Genomic DNA, 16,820 nt, shown 5'->3' with positions numbered 1-16,820 from the left:
TGCCAGCTGCAAAGTTGCTGGTGAGCTCTAACCCGACTGAAATTTGTCCGGAGGCGGTGGAAGGAATACTTTGAGAATCTCCTCAATCACTCCCAGAGGGGATGGGGAGCCATCACACAGCTGGGGTCACCTGGGAGGTTGTTGAGCTCCTCGGTGGCAAAGTCGAGGTGGGCGAGATCCTTGAACTTCTACCTCAGGTCTCGGGATATTTGACCAGGGCTGTCTTGGCTGACACGCCTCTGGACTACAGCAGACCGGGGTGGTGGATCCTCTTTTTAGAATGGGGACCGGAGGATGATCTCCAGCTATTGGAAATCACACTCCTCAGCCTCCTGGGAAAGTCTATGCCAGAATTGCTAGAGAGAATCATCCGATGGTGGAACCTCAGCTTCAAGAGGAACAATGCAGGGTTTTGTCCTGGGCATTGTTGGAAGGAACTGGACCAGCTCATGCCCTCTTCAGGATACTGGAGAGGGTTCACACCAGAGTTGCCCAACCAGTCCACATGCGATTTGTCTGGTTGGAAAGGCTCGACCGGGTTCGCTATTAATTGTCCTTTGGGGGTGCTTTCTGGAATACGGGTTAAGGGCCCATTGTTAAGGGCTGTATCGGTCCCTGTAGTCAGAAGAACGAGCATTGTGCCGACATTAAGTCAGACTGTTCCCAGTGCATGTTGGACAGCTCCGACAGGGCCGCCTTTGTCACCGGTCTGTTCATTATTTTATGGATAGGATTTCTAGTGCAGCTACAGAAGGAGGTGGAGAGGTCTGTTTTGTGACCACAGGATAGCGTCTGCTTTTGCCAAGACCTACAGTGTGCGCTGGGCGGTTTGCAGCAGTGTGGGCGGCTGGGATGAGAATCAACACCTCTAAGTCTGAGCAATGGTTCTCCAGTCGGACAAAGGTGTCTTGTCCCCTTCAGGTTAGTGGGGAGCTCCTGCCTCAGGTGGAGGTTTAAGTATCTTGGGGGTCTTGTTCCTGCAGTGAGGGAGGATGGAGCGAGAGATCGACAGGTGCAGCTTCTGCAGTAATCACATTAGCTATGCCAGTTGATCTTCAATGTTATCTCAGCTATGGTCATGATCTTTGGGTCATGACCCGAAAGGAAGAGATCGGATATGGCGCGGCGAAATGAGTTTCCTCCGTGGGTGGCTGTTTTCCTTAGAGATGGTGATGATGTTTGACTTATTCATTTATTTATTTTTATTTTTTATACCAGAGAATATAGTAGTAGTAGTAAATTTTAAAAAGTAAGAATATTTTTAAATAATCAGTCACAAAGAAAGTTTTAGTGACATTAACATATGAAATGAAAAAATAATAATTACAAAAAAGTAAATAATATTTTTATAAAAAATTAGTCACAAATTTGTGGCTTTTAGTGACATTAAAATGAAAAAATAAACATATAATACTATTTTTAAAAAGGAAATATATTTATGTATAATATTTTAAAAAATAACTGAGTCTAAATTTATTTGCTTTTTAGTGACATTAACATCACAAAATAAAAGAAATTAATAATTGAAAAAAGTAAAGAATATTTTGCAATAATCAATCACAAATCTGTGGCTTTTTTAGTGAAATTAACATAAATAAACTTAAAAATCCAAAAAGGTAAAGAATATAAAAAAACAAAATAATAATAATAAATATATTTTTGTAATAACCAGTCACAATTGGTGTCTTTTAGTGATATTAACATAGAAATAACAATAATAATAATTACAAAAAGTACAAAGAATATTTTTGAAAAGAAAAAAATAAAACATAAATATAAGAAATGAAAAAAATCATTTACATAAGAAATGAAAAGAAAGTAAAGAACATTTTTGCGTGTGAATTTACTAGGGCGATGTCGGACAATGTAATATGCTGGTCCCCTCCTGCCTGGGAGGGGACCAGAAGCTGACAGATAATTGAGATTTACATGTGTGCTTGTTGAGCGTGAGCTGCTGGGTCTCAATGGCTTGATGTCAGTGGTGCCCAGTTCTGGATGGACCTGTTGAAATGAGATGGTCTTCATCCCACTCCTGGGGTGAATTACCGCTCTTCTATCTAGAAATATGGCATATAGTCTTAGAGTTCCAACTTGACCAACTAGTGCCCAGGTCAGGAAGGAGACAAACTGTTTTCTTTCATCTTTTTAATTGTAACCCCTCGCGGCCTTGCGTCCAGCTACAGTTTTATCAGTTAGTGAGCTATAGATCCCTGAGGAAAAATTACACTCTTTCTCTATTATAGGAGAAGAAGACTTATACAAACATTTACCGTCATCTAAACCAGCAACATGCTTGCTACTAGGAGCCTATTCCATCTAAACATTAAAGATTTGCTTCCAGGAGTCTGATCCTATTTTGAACATTATTAATTCATCATTGTCATTGGATATGTTCCCAAAACCTTCAAACTGGCAGTAGTTTTAGCTCTTATTAAGAAACCACATCTCTTGTCCCCAAAGACTTGGGAAGTGAGCCAAATCTCTAATCTCCTTTTCTGTCAAGATACTAGAAAAAGTATCCTCACAACTGTATTCTTTTTAGAAAAAATGGTATCTCATGAGTTTCAATCAGGTTTTAGACATTACACCATGAGTACTGAGACTGCTCTCACATTAAGGTTTACTAATGACCATAACTATCATCGGATGCGTGGTTTTATCTTAAGTTATTGGTGCTATTGAATCTTAAGCGCAGCATTACATTCCTCGATACACAACATTATTCTCTTGGGATGAACTAGAAAACTATATTTTGGCATTAGAGGAAAGCGCGCTTAGCATGGTTTAAATCATCAGTTTATAACAGCAGTAAATGGGGTACCATCGCTCACAGAGTAAATATTGGGTTCCTCGGAAGGCTCAGTGCTAGGACAGTTACTTTCAACCCTATACATGTGCCTCTGGGGAGATACTGTTATCAGGGAGCATGGTGTTGGGATTCACTGTATGCTGATGATACTCAGCTCTATATTTCCAGCGCAGCCTGGTGATACACACCAAATTAGGGAATCTAACAGAATGTATTCGATGTAAAAAACTGGATGATGATAACTGTAATGCTAAATTCTGAAAAAAAGCGGAGGTGCTAATAATTTGGACCTAAACCCACATATAATAATCTAGAACACTGTCTAACATGATGGCCTGCTCACATTAATTGTTCTTCATCAGTTAGGAACCTAGGTGTGCCGTTTGACCTTAATCTTTCAACCGACAATATTTCAGCATCTGTAAAGACTGTGTTTCCATATTAAAGCCATCAGAAATTACGACCTATGCTTTCAACCTCTGATGCAGAAATGTTAATTCATCGTTTTATGGCGATCAAAGGTTAGATTATTGTAATGTTAAGATTGATTTGTTCTGCACAGCGATAAACTTCAAGCTGGTCCGCGCGGCAGCTTCAAGTCGTTGCTAGAACTTCCGGAAGTATGATCATATTGGCGGTTCTGTCAACACTGCACTGGCTCCTTATCAAACATCAGATAGATTTTAAAAATCTTGTGAGTACTATAAAGCTGAATGGTTTAAGCTCCTGTGCCAAATGACTCTTATCACATTATAGTCCTGCCACGACCACTTCCATTCTCAAACTCTGGCCATTTTGATAATACCTAGAATATCAAAAATGGAAGCTACGGGTAGCAGATCGCCTTTTCCTATCTATACCTAAACTCTGGAACAATCTTTCCTAACTCTAACAGACACACTCTGCCAGTTTAAATCTACAGATTAAAGACATCTTTTAACCTAGCCTACACATAACACACCAACACACTTTTTATTATTCAAATCTATTTAAAGGATTTTTAGGCTACATTAGAACACGCTGGAATTGGGACACTACTCCTAAAACTAATGTACTTGTGATGTCATACGAAAAGAATGGCATCTCACGCTAATAATGAGTCCTGTTTCTTTTCTTAATCTGTTTACAGTTTTATCAGGCTAGATAATTGGATCCATGCACCCAGAGATTATGTTCATCAGAGACCAGAACACCTAGATGCGCTCTGTGGACACGATCTTACTGATCCTGATGCACACACACACACACACACACACACACACACACACACACACACACACACACACACACACACACACACACACACACACACACACACACACACACACACACACACAAACTCATACACAAACAAACACAAACAAAGAAAAGTCACATTTTCTACGCTATCTGACTTTGTAGCATTTAAAATTGAACTGAGGGCTAGAAGTGCTGTCGATTAGGAAGAGCAGACTAACTGAACAAGTTTCTCCCAAGTTTTTCTCCATTCTGTATGGATGAGTCTACGTGTATCTGTGACTTTAATATGATTAAGGCCCATAGGTGGTGTTGAAATTCCGTTCACCATGAGTGGTGACGTCATTGAGATTCTAAGGTAATCAGGTGAAAATGGCGGTCTCTCTCTCTCTCTTTCTCTCTCTTTTTTTCTCTCTCTATCTCTCTCTCTCTCTTTCTTTGTTCCTACGTTTCCCACGGTTCACAGTGGCGTCTCCCTTATTGCCTGCTTTTGAGGCTGGTATTTTGTTTTGTTTTAGCAATTTTGTTTTTATGTGGTTTCTTTGATTACACTATCAATGCTTGGTAGTTTTATCTTATTAGTTCACGTTTTGTTGAGTTAGTAAGGCTGAGGAGGAAGTGGATTTGTCCGAAGACTCACCGTTCTGGTTTGTTTGTGGCGAACGGGTAAGAGCTACAATCCGAGAACAGGGTAGTCAGGGGCTTGCTTCCTTAGTTTTCCTACCAGCGATTTGTTATTCTTCATGTTTTTAGTTTATAAGTCTGTATGAATTGTTTTTATTATTTAATTATTCAATAAATGAGTGTCTTACAAATTCATATCGAATTATTTGACTCTTTTATATGTTAGGCCTGTATATTTTAGTTTGTTTTTATTTAAAAGCGAAACCACAAATCAGTTATGGGCATGCATATTTGGGGGCTCGTCGAGGATAGTCGGTGCATTTTAGTTAGATTTGCCGTTTTTTTAAATTTCCTAGTTACTTTAGCATTAGTCTAATGGTCTGATGTGAATTTTCAAATGTTCTTTTCTTTAAATAATTTTTATTTAAAGCGTTAGTTTCCAAAATGTTTGAATTGGTAGAGTTTATTTCCAACCTTAACATGAGCAGAGTTATTTCAAAGATTAATAGGACTGATGTTATGAAAATTGCTCACTATAGAAGTTGGTTCGTAATGCCTTTATCTAAGCGTGAACTTCAGATTCTATTAGTTGATTCGTTTGCATAAACAAGGCGTTTTGGTGATGAAAAGTGGGTAGGTATCACAATCGGTTGAGGAGTTAGTTCAGAAGATGCTTGCTCTGCCCACGTTAAGTTGATTAGGTTAGAAAGCTAAAGAGCATAAAAAGAGTTTGTTAAAAGAAATGGGATTGTGAAAGAAAAACGGAGGCGTAGAGACATAGGCTTGAATTGAGAAGCTTGAGATGGAACAGCTTGCACTTTCAAAACAACTTGAGCTGAGGAAGCTCGTGAGAAGGGGAGTAGTTGATGCTCTGATTTTTTGGCGTGAGTGCCAATATTCGTATTGTTCACTCCTTTTCGAGAACAAGAGGGTAGATAAGTTTTTGCTCTTTTGAGCGTGTTGCCATTAACAGCAAATGGCGAAAACATTTGGCCCATGTTTATTTGTGGTGTTCTCGTAGGGAGCTCAAGAAAAGCTTATTCCCCGTTATCGCTGGAAGGTCTCTTGATTATGATCAGGTAAAGCTGCCGTTGCTTAAATCTATGAACTGGTTCCTGGGGCTTATAAGCCAAAAGTTTCGTAGTCGCCGGAAAGCGATGATGAAACCTATGTTGAATTTGTTACGTGAGAAGGAATCAATGTGATCGGTGGTGTGCGCCGATGAAAGTAAAATCTTATGAGGATCTTGGTGAGCTGATTCTTTTGGAAGAATTTAAACCTGCTTACCGACGTGTTGTAATGTATCTAAATGAGCTAAATGACAAAAATGAGCGAAACTCCATCACTAACAATAGCGCCCGGCTTTGCGAAAGCGCCATTCTGGCGCACTTGTCTGTGGATAAAGTGGAGAGTTCTAAGCTGGTGTCCTCACTTATTGTTTTCATTGAAGCTGAGGACACATTGTTGCAGAGTGCAATGCACTCAAAAGAAAAACCGTAACCCTAAATCGGTGGTTTATTGAAGTAGCGTCTTTCGACACTTCCGGAAGGACACAGTCGTTAGCTTCACAAAGCTGATGTTGTGAAAAGAAATTGTGCCGTTCTATAATGGATGGTTTTGTATCTTTGGTTGTTAAAAACCGTCAACGAAAGCAATCAAAAACTTGCAATGACACAGGAGCTGCTCAGAGTTTATTTTAGAAGAAATATTCACTGCTGTCTGATGAAGCTCTATTGGTTTTAAGTGTCTTGGTACGGGATTTGAGATGGGCTTTGTGAAACGTGCCTTTGCCACACGAGAGATTGAATTGAGTCCTCCTTGTTACTGGGCAGCGTTGTTGTTGGGGTGCGACCGTGTCTTCCTGTTCGAGACGTTACGTTTATTTTGGGGAATGACTTGGCGGGAGGAAAAGTTTTTGCTAGCCCTGAGGTAACCAGTGTTCCTTTTCCTGCATTACTCCTGATGCATTAGCTCGGAAATATCCCGAGGTATTTCCTTTGTGCGCTGTTACTCGCGCTATGTCACAGAGATTAAAAGAAAAGCCATGGGAAGTCAGAAGATGGGTGTAAATTCGATCTGAGTGATATGTTTCTCACGAGTTCAGATCTGGGGAAAGTGAAGTGTTCAAATTCTGTTGGTTTGGACATCGCCGTCAAGAAGCTAGAGCGAACCTTCTTTAGGGCTTGTTAAATTATCTCTGTCACGCGAGCAGCTTATTTTTTGAGCAGAGGAAAAGACAAGGACATGTCACCCCTCTTTGAAGCTGTTGTTCCCTATTTGAGCAACTTGAGAGTGTATCGCAAGGATACTTTGTTGAAGATGGTGTGCTGATGAGGAAGTGGAGACCTTCAAATACTGCTGCTGCTGATGATGAATGGCAGAGTGTTAAGCAGGTAGTAGTTCCTTCCTCATATCGTTTTGAAATCCTGAGACTTGCACATGGCGGTCCATTTGCGGTCATTTGGGAGTAAATAAAACGTATGATCGTGTGCTCCGACATTTTTTCTGGCCTGGTTTAAAAAAAAATGTAGCAAGTTACTGCCGAAGTTGCCATGTGTGTCAGAAGATTGGAAAACCGAACCAAACCATTCCACCTGCTCCGCTGTATCCAATTCCAGCTATTGGTGAACCATTTGCGAGAGTGCTGATCGACTGTGTCGGTCCCTTGCCTCGTACGAAGTCCGGTAACCAGTATTTACTGACAATAATGTGTGCATCTACACGTTTTCCAGAGGTAATACCTTTACGGAAAATTACTGCTCCAGTAATGGTGAAATCGCTTCTTAAGTTCTTCTCCCTGTTTGGCCTTCCTCGTACTATTCAATCAGATCAAGGTACGAATTTTATGTCTCGTGTGTTTAAACAAGTTCTGGATCAGTTGCATATTCAACACTCCACTTCTAGTTGTTACCATCCAGAAAGCCAAGGAGCACTCGAGCAGTTCCACCAGACTTTAAAATCAATGCTTCGTGCGTTCTGTCTAGAGTTTCAGAAAGACTGGGATGAGGAGTGCCTATGGTTATGTTTGCAGTAAGGGAGGTAGTACAGGAGTCTTTGGGCATCAGTCCTAACGAGCTGGTGTTTGGACACACTGTTCGTGGTCCACTGAAGCTGATCAAAGATCACTGGTCTAATGACTCGAGTCTAAACAATGTCCTTGACTACGTTTCAGAGTTCCGTTTAAAATTGCACCGTGCATGTGAGTTGGCCAAAGAGAATTTGAAGATGTCACAACAGCGAATGAAAAAACGTTTCGATCGTAGTGCTAAACTTTGTAGTTTTTTCCTGGTGATAGGTGCTAGTGCTGTTACCAGTATCAGGATCTGCACTGCAGGCCCGGTACTTCGGTCCTTATCAGGTAAAAGAGAAGGTGAGTGAACTTAACTACGTAATATCGACATCCGATCGAAAGAGACTCGTTTGTGTCACATTAATATGCTAAAACCTTATTTTGACCGAAAGCCAGATCTGTTTGGACCGAAGTCTGTTGCGTTAACGGTTTCACCCACAGATTCTTGGTGATCAAAGAAGAACAGGCGCTGCTCAGTGCTGATTCACCTGTTGATGAGACGCTGTCTAGTGCTGAAATTTTGACCTGTCCATTATCTTCTAATACTAATAGCACCTGTGTCTCGATCATAATTGAGGATGATATTAACTTTCCTCTGTGGAGCTGGTGGTGGGAAGGTTGAAAAATTCTGAGGTGATCCGAAATCTTGACACGTTTCTTTCCCATCTGACTGCTGCTGAATGCGCTGATGTGACTAATGTCATTCGGACTTATAATAACTTGTTTTCTGACATCCCTTCTCGTACTTCGTTGATGGAACATGATATTGATGTTGGCGATTCATTGCCTATTAAACAGCGCATTTCGAGTAAGTCCTGAAAAACGATTGCAGCTGAAAAAGAGGTGACCTTCATGATAGAAAGCGACATAGCGAGCGAGCTTTAGTTCATGGAGCTCACCTTGTTTGCTAGTAAAAAATCTGACGGCTCATTTCGTTTTGCACTGATTTTAGACGCGTTAATGCAGTTACAAAACCAGACAGTTATCCTTTGCCTCGCATGGAAGACTGCGTGGATCGTGTCGGAAACGCTGTGTTCGTGACTAAGATCGACTTGCTTAAAGGGTATTGGCAGGTGCCTTTGACTGAGCGCGCAAAAGCGATCTCTGCGTTCGTAACACCTGACCATTTCCTTAACTATACGGTCATGGCTTTCGGTTTACGAAATGCACCGGCAACCTTTCAGAGGTTGGTGAACCGTGTCATCGAAGGCATGCATAATGTGGAGGCTTATTTGGATGACCTAGTGGTCTATAGCGAGTCTTGGTCAGAACACATATAGCAGCTTGACACGTTGTTTAATCGTTTGTCTCGTGCGAATCTTACGGTCAATCTAGCGAAATGCGAATTTGGTCGCGCCACGGTAACTTATTTAGGAAAGATTGTTGGCGGTGGTCAAGTTCGTCCGGTTGAGTCTAAGGTGGAGGCTATCACTCGTTTTCCGGTGCCCAATACACGCCGTGATCTTCGACGATTTTTGGGTATGGTGGGATATCAAAGCCCTCCTGGTTAACTTTCCTATTTTATCTGCCCCTGATTTTTCGTCTCAGTTATTGCTTGCCGTTGATGCAAGTGACACGGGTGCGGGGGCTGTACTTCTCCAACGAGATCAGGGTGATATTGAGCACCCTGTTTGCTATTTTTCGCGAAAATTCAATAAACATCAGCGACATTATTCCACCATTGAGAAGGAGACGCTTGCTCTCGTCCTTGCTCTTAAGCATTTTGATGTTTATGTAGGCTCTGTTTCGTATCCGTTGATTGTCTACACGGATCATAACCCCTTAGTCTTTTTGAATCGAATGAAAAACGATAACCAACGTTTGATGCGTTGGAGTTTGTTTCTACAGACGTTCGAATTAGACATTCGGCACATTCGTGGTAAAGATAATGTTGTTGCTGATGCTTTATCTCGTGTCTAATTGGAATAAATTGTAACTTTTTCCTGTTTTACATAAAACAAAAGGAAAAGGTAAGATCACTTATTTCTACAATTTATTCACTTAAGGGTGAGAGGTGTTACGTGTATCTGTGACTTTAATATGATTGAGCCCATAGGTGGTGTTGGGAATTCCGTTCCATGAGTGGTGACATCATTGAGGATTCCGGATATAAAGGCCGTCAGGCGAAAATGGCGGTCTCTCTCTCTCTTTCTCTCTCTCTTTCTCTCTCTCTTTCTCTCTGTGACGGCCCGAGATGTGGCCGCACAAGTTCGTTAAGGTAGTCAAAGCTCACTCAGTTTCTTTTATACATTTCATATAGATTTAAGGTTATCATTTCCATTCTTTGTTTGGTTTATTTTCTTTAATCACGTTTATAGTAACTACACAACACACATCTGTTAAACAATTACTTTTATTTTTGTTTGCATACCTTTTTCATCACTTTCACTCACAATCGCGGTTCATTTGGAGTGCACACAGATGGATTGCATTGTATTTTGTTATTAATATTTGTTTCTATTCTGAGTTTAAGTCACCGGCCTGGCTAGCCGCGGATGGGAGAGTTGCGATACTTGGGAAATTGGAGTCCTGGCGGGAACAAGGGATTTGTTTATTGGTTCCGCCTGGATGTACCATTGGCTAAGGTGGAATGGGGAAAGCGGAGAATTGAGGATTTTTTGTTATTAATTGTTTGGGGTTTGGATTGTAGTTATTTATTTAGTTTTTTCTTCAATATTAATTTAGAATTGTATTGTTTGCTGTTGTCATTTATTTTTGTGTTGAATGTTTAATGTAATGTAACTTTTTTTGGTGTCTCCCTTTTGTGTTGTAATGGGCCCATCTTTTCCTTTATAAGCTGTGTGTTTTGTTTATTTGGGGAATCGCCAGCTTACCCCCTGTGTGAGTTCTTGTCTTGTTGTTTTCATTTGTTTTTGTTGTTTTTCACTGGTTTTTGTTGCAACCAGTTTGATTTACTTGATTTGGGTAAATAAAGACCCATTTTTTTTGTGTAAACCTGGGTGTTCCTTTTCTTGACCTCTCGGTCCCTCTCTCTCTCTCTCTTTCTTTGTTCTACGTTTCCCACGGTTCTGGTGGCGTCTCCCTTATTGCCTCTTTTGAGGCTGGTATTTTGTTTTGTTTAACGAATTTCGTTTTTATGTGGTTTCTTTTTGATTATCTTATCAGTAGCGGGTAGTTTATCTTATTAGTTCACGTTTTGTTGAGTTAGTAAGAGCTGAGGGAGGGAAGTAGTTGTCGGAAGACTCACCCGTTCTGGTTTTGTTTGTCGGCAGACAGGTAAGAGCTGCAATCCGAGAACAGGGGTAGTCAGGGGCTTGCTTCCTTAGTTTTCCTACCGCGATTTGTTATTATTTATGTTTCGTTTATAAGTCACGTGAATTGTTTTTTTATTATTTTGAGAATTATTCAATAAATGGAGGTGTCTTAAATTCATATCGGGTGTTGTGACTCTTTTATATGTTCGGCCTGTATATTTTTCGTTTCTTTTTATTTAAGCGAGCCACAAATCAGTTATGGGCCGTAACAATGGGGTTTATGGTTCCTCTGGCTTGCTTTGTTGGGGACACTTAACTTCTAGTGATTATCGTTGAATTGATTACAGAGACCGTCTCTGCATTTAATAACAAATTGTTCACTCTCGTCATTATACATCCCTGTCATTGTATTCTTCTGCTTTATACTGTACTGTGTTTTGATGCAACCTGTGTTGTTAAAAGCGCTATATAAATAAAAATGATTGATTGAAATTTCAGAATGATCACTTATTCTAAAAAAACCTGTATTTCCCATTTCCCTTTTAATTAAACATAATTCTATCCTGCTTTGTGTTAAATCTCCTATTACCACTTGACTACTAGAAAACTCCTAAATGGGTTTTGTTCCTTCAAACATCAATCATGTCATGTTTTTACACATTTAAGTATTTTCTAGACACATCAGATTTTAAATTTGCCCTCCTGGAAACATCTAATCTTGTGCACTTAACATTAAAAACCCATACCAAAATACATTTACCTTTACATAATGGTTTAATTTTTTTAAAGAGTGTAATTGTGGTGTGCTCTGTTTATGATAAAAGCTGTTTATGATAAAAAAGTAAGGATCCTCGTGTCCTGTAAGAGTCACATCTCGTGGCGCTTTGCCAGAAAGAAAGTGTCGCAAATAAGAGAAAAAAAAAGGCAGAATTCTGACTTTATATCTCGCAATTTGAGAAAAAAAAAAAATTGTGAGATAAAAATTGTGAGAAAGTCTTTTTATTCAGTGGCGGAAACGGGCTTCCATATAAGGCAGAGTGGAAAGGCGAGCTAAAAAAAAAAAAAAAAAAAAAAAGCAGCACGTGAGCTTGAAAAAAAAAAAAAAAAAAAAAAAAAAAAAAGCACGTGAGCTTCCAATGTGACGTCACAACGCAGCGGCTATAGAAGACCCCGCTCGCGCTTCTAACGGCAGACGCGTATCTAGTTGAGTGAGCGGTTAGAAGCAGCGACTGATTCCACTCACTTAAACTATTCAGATTCACGATTTACAGACAGTCTTTTCAGAATATTCACACTGTTCACAAATGTCTACAACTGAGGGCAAGCCTCTCGCTCGAGCCGCCTGGGCTTCGAAACCTTCGAGTTTCAAAAGTGTCGATTTAAACGATTCGATGGAGAACAGCCCAGCAGCTGAGATGAACATCAACAGCAGTAAGTAGTGTTATTTTACTTTCTCGGTCTGAGCTCAGTCTTTGGCTCAGTTTTTGACTTTGCTTTCCAGCAAAATATGAACTTGTATGCTCGCTCGTCCAGAGGAGCCAAACAGCTCAGAGAGATATTTTTGTCATACTATGGGCTATCTATAACAGTTTAATAACGAAACCCCAGAATTCATAGAGCCAATAAATATTACAAAACAATAGGGTAAACAGAGCAAACTCGAACAGAAACTTTTTGTTAGCAATGCAAATTTATTCATAAAATAGTTTAGCAGGTGGAAAGCCACATGACATTTCTTACTAGTTCTTGAAGCAGTTAAACTTAAAAGATTCGCTGTTAGTAGACTCTGAACACAACTAAGACGTCACGATAAGAGGTAAAACCGGCCTTTACCTTAACTGCAGATTTTTCTATGTCTCATTATTAGAGCTGTACTATTTTCAGCTTGAATCAGTTCACTGTCAGAAATGTGTCGAAAAGTAATCTGTTTCTGATCTGTGGTTAGAGATGTTTGTTTCTAATATTTTTCTGTTTTCTCTTCTTCATTCCAGGCACAGCTATCAAAGGGAAGAAGGAGAAAGCGAGAGTCGTCTTCAGGAAGCTGTGCAAAGCTGTGAAGCGGCGGTTCTTCCGCTGGGCCGGACCGAGTGGAGAGTCTCTCAGCTCAGACGGACGCTCATCTGGACGATCATGAGAGGACGCCTGTCCCAGGTCCGTCAGCTGCCGTGGATCCTGCTGTTCCTGAGCTGCTGTGTCTGCCGGGCAGGTGTGCGCCGATCTGGAGCTGCCGCTGTATGTGCCGTGTTCCTCCAGGATCATCGAGGAAACGCCTGTTCCAGATTCATCTGCTCTGAATCCGAGTCACAGTGAGCCATTGTTACTTTACTTATTGTTATTTCTGTCTGTCAATAATTAATTGGCAGCATCTGTTTCCACTAAGTGTAAATAGCAATAGAGGTTATTTTGCAGTGAAAATAGCATATTTTCTTAGCTATTGATTCAGTTTACACTAAGAGCAAATAGCAATGGATTCTATTGACACCATTTTCTGTTATTTATACAACTTATTGCAAAAAGTGCCAATTATCTGCATCTCCGTACTGTAGTACATTATAAAACAGTATGCAATAGTAATGTATTAAATGTACATGGTAGACTTAATAAGACTTAATAATTTGACAATGACATTTGTTGTGCTGTTTCCATGTTTAATTAGTAGTTCACAGTAATCTGTGGTCAGGGATGTTTCTAATGGTTTGCTCTTCATGTGTTTCAGAAAAAGCTAAGAAAGGAAGGAAGAGAAAAGCTGTCCGTGCCTTCTTCCGGAGAGCATGTAAGGCTGTGAAGCAGCTCTTCCCCTGCTGTGACCAGGACAGAGTCCAGCCTCCTAAAGCAGAGCCGCATCTCGAGCAATCCCAGCTCGTTCTGCCGGAGGAGCAGGACCAGGTCTCTGCAGACCTCCAGTCCTCTCCTGAGGAGGAAGAAGATGTCCCCGAGATTGAGGCCCATGATGCAGTTCTGCTCTCTCCAGTGTCTGGTTCCGGTCCGGTTCAGTGTCACCGTCGATCAAGTCAGAAAAGACACCGGACACAGTGTCTCCTGATCCAGAAATCGATTTGCCCCAAGGTGAGCCATTACCGCTTGGCAACATGTCATTTCTGCTCTGTCTTATTTTCTCTTTATTGATGCTATAGACTTTTCCAAATTTACTAGCCACTCAACATTTTCACTGGCCATCATTTTGTTGTTGGGAAATTACATCAACTTTTAACTTCAACTCTGCTGTTGACAATCAAAGGAACTTACAGTCCATCTTCTGTTTCTGTGTGCTTTTCAGGATCCACTGTGTCTTTGTTTGAAGTGGGACATTTGATCGCTTCCGGGAACTTCGGCAAGGTCTATGAGGGAACACATTTATTCAGCGACAAAGTGAAGGTCGCTCTGAAGTGTATTCCCAAGCGCAAAGCGGACCGCTATCTTGACATTGTAAGTTGGCTAAACCTGCAGAATAAGTGTGTTTTATAACCTGTAGCTGACATGCAGCTGGAACAGAAGACGGCAAACTAACAGATCTTGTGTTTGTCTCTCCTCAGCCTGGTCACTCCAAACCGGTGCTTGCTGAAGTGGCTCTGATGCTCCGGCTGGGAGAAGCTCCTTGTGCCCCAACATCATTCGGCTACACCAGTGGGTGGAGAATGAGAGCAGCTTCACTCTCATTATGGATTACCCTGAACCCTGCAGGACCTTGGAGGATTACATCTTGTTCAACGGCCCCATCAGTGAAGCACAAGCACGCTTGTTCATGTATCAAGTGCTTGATGCCGTCAAACACTGCCATAAGCATGGAGTTTATCACGGTGATATCCGCTCAAGGAACATCCTGGTAACTCTCCACAGTCTGGAGCTCAATCTCATTGACTTCCCGCTGCGCTCGTCTGATCCGCAGCGAGGGGATTTAACAGCAGTGAATACCAAGGTGAGTCCTGCTGATGATCACGTGACGTTGTGTTGTTGATGGTGAAGCGTACAGAAGCACTGAAACCGTGTGTCTTTTTTTGAACAGGATCAGAGGCATACACCCTCCTGAGGTCCTCATGCACTCTGTTTTCCACGCCGCAGAAGCAGACGTCTGGGCACTGGCAGTTCTGCTCTTTGAGATCATGCACAGATATCTGCCATTTGAAAGCTTTGATGCCATTCAGCATGGCTACCTCAAGATGGATCCCACCTTATCCACTGGTGAGCACTCAGTTTTCCTGTTCAGATGACGTTTACTGTTACGTTTGATGTGAGGATACTAACCATGCTCTCTCTGAACTCTTCCCAGCGTACCATGACCTTATTTTCCATAGTTTGAGCCGTAATCCAGCTCACGGCTGACGCTCCAGCAGCTGGAAGAGCACCGCTGGATGATACTCTGGAGGTCTAGGTAAAACGAAGACTGTTTTCATGCACATCAGAGCACAGGCAGACAGCAAAATACAAAGAATGAAAAGAATGTAATATTTCAGAGTGCTGCTGTCTGTAGAAACTAAAACATAGAAAAAGTGCATGGAAACATAGTTACTTAGTGCTTCACAAATTCTTAATGAAAGGTAAATCATAAATGTAACATTGATGCTTCATAAGTAACATTAATGTAAAAAAAGAAAATAACATTTTTAAAAATACTATTCTAGAAAGTAAAGTAAGTCACTACTTGGTGGCTTTTTAGTGACATTAACATAAGAGATGAAAGAAATGAATAATTACAAAAAGTAAAGAAAAGTTTTGAAAAAAAAAAAATAAAACAAGATAAGAAAAGATAAAATAAATAATTACAAAAAAAAGCAAAGAAAAGTTTTGAAAAGAAAAAAATAAACAACAACATAAGAAATGAAAAAAGTAAAAATACTTTTGAAAAAAATATATATATATATTTTTGTAATAATCAGTCACAAACTTGTATGTTTTAGTGACTAACATAAGAAATGAAAAAAATGAAAAAAAAGTAAAGCATATTTTTGAAAAGAAAATAATAATAATAAAAAAGAAGAATTTTTGTAATAATCAGTCACAAATTGGTGGCTTTTTAGTGACATTAACATAAGAAATGAAAAAAATAATTACAAAAAAAGTAAAGAAAAGTTTTGAAAAGAAAAAAATAAAACAACATAAGAAATGATAAAATAAATAATTTAAAAAGTAAAGAAAATTTTTTAAAAAAAAAAAAACAACATAAGAAATGAAAAAAAAGTAAAAATACTTTTGAAAAAAAAAAAAAAATTGTAATAATCAGTCACAAATTTGTGGCGTTTTAGTGACTAACATAAGAAAAAAAAAAAAAAAAAGACAAAAAAAGTAAAGTATATTTTTGAAAAGAAATAATAATAATAATAAAAAAAAATTGTAATAATCAGTCACAAATTGGTGGCTTTTTAGTGATAATAACATAAGAAATGAAAACAAAATAATTACAAAAAAGTTAATAAATTTTTTAAAGAAAAAACAACATAAGAAATGAAAAAAGTAAAAATACTTTTGAAAAAAAAATTGTAATAATCAGTCACAAATTTGTGGCGTTTTAGTGACTAACATAAGAAATGAAAAAAATGAAAAAAAGTAAAGTATATTTTTGAAAAGAAAATAATAATAATAAAAAAGAATATTTTTGTAATAATCAGTCACAAATTGGTGGCTTTTTAGTGACATTAACATAAGAAATGAAAAAAAAATTACAAAAAGTAAAGAAAAGTTTTGAAAAGAAAAAAATAAAACAACATAAGAAATGAAAAAAAAAGTAAAACACTTTTTTTGAAAAAAAAACATTTTTGTAATAATCAGTCACAAATTTGTGGCGTTTTAGTGACATTAACACAAGAAATGAAAATAATTTTTAAAAAGTAAAAAATATTTTGAAAGAAAAAAATACACCACATAAGAAAAA

This window comes from Puntigrus tetrazona, unplaced genomic scaffold (assembly GCF_018831695.1).
Source record: "Puntigrus tetrazona isolate hp1 unplaced genomic scaffold, ASM1883169v1 S000000608, whole genome shotgun sequence".
NCBI classification, from domain to species: Eukaryota; Metazoa; Chordata; class Actinopteri; order Cypriniformes; family Cyprinidae; genus Puntigrus; species Puntigrus tetrazona.
This window is presented reverse-complemented; position numbering follows the sequence as displayed.